Here is a 1,173-nt window from a genome sequence, read left to right as displayed (position 1 = left end):
GCACAAATTTCTTCATACTGGCGCATTAAAAAATGCGTAAGCCGAGCATGTTTACAGAACTCAGTAACTATGAAAAAAAATGTTCATAAGCTTTTTGTGTCTTCTTCTTCTTTTTCTTCTTCTTCTTCTTCTTCTTCTTCTTCTTCTTCTTCTTCTTCTTCTTCTTCTTCTTCTTCTTCTCTTCTATCTGCTTCCCCCTTCACAGCTGGACAAAGAATTCCTTACAGTTGATTCGGAAGTCGCGACTCATACGGGGCTCCCTAAGCATCTACCCGTTCGGGTGTGACCAACGGAATCTTTTATTCATGGTCTGGTGCGGAGAAAAGGAGGGAGGAGGGGAAAAGGGGGCCGGGGTGGGGGTGGGCAGCCCTTCGGCGCGAGCACTGCGCGTAGCAAAGCGCAGGAGACATGGGGACTTGGCTGGTAGTTGAGCTCTTCGAGTGGGCGCCGGGTTGTACTCTACTCTGTTTGTCGCCAATCAAATGCTTTTCCCTACCTTTTTTAGGGGGATAAGAAACATTTCCTCGTATACCGCCCTTCTTGTGCTTAGTGCTTTACCATCACAGCATTGTCGTTGTGTTTTCAGTGTTTGTTTTCTTTTCCTTTATGCGTTTGTTTGTTTTTGATTGCTGTATGAGTACGGCCAATAAACTGAATTAGGCTCCTCCACGAGCTGCGCCCCCTCATGACCCTCATGCATGTCTGCGGGGAGTTATTAGCTGGATTGGCCCTCGCGGCCCGGCCCGCTCAATCTGCAGAGGGCCTGATAGCATCGTATCGAGTGACGCGGCGCCGCTCCAGGCGCCGCTCCAGGCGCCGCTCCAGGCTCGCCCCCCCCCCCCATCCTCCAGGGCCTCACTCCCCCCCATCCCCTTCCCCCTCCCCAACGCAAATAACACCCGCGCTTTTCAATTAAAAGCTTTGTATCGATCGATCGTGTGCATGTCTGCCTGTACACCGCAAGGCTGCCAACCCCCACCGCGCTGCGCGCCGCGGTAAAGGCCACAGTTGAAGAGACACTCCAGCACGCTCTGCTGCCACGCCCCGTATTGTAACAGTCGCAAGCGGAACCCCCTCGCGCTCCGGAATGAAACCCTCGGAGCGTCTGGTCCGAACGGCCTGGAGAACCAATATGCGCGGGAGAGTGAGAGAGAGAGAGAGTAAGAGAGAGAG

The sequence above is a fragment of the Frankliniella occidentalis genome, unplaced genomic scaffold (genome assembly GCF_000697945.3).
Source record: "Frankliniella occidentalis isolate FOCC.00 unplaced genomic scaffold, Focc_3.1 Scaffold114, whole genome shotgun sequence".
Classification (NCBI taxonomy): Eukaryota; Metazoa; Arthropoda; class Insecta; order Thysanoptera; family Thripidae; genus Frankliniella; species Frankliniella occidentalis.
The sequence above is the reverse complement of the archived record's forward strand: the minus strand, read 5'-3'. Positions refer to the sequence as shown.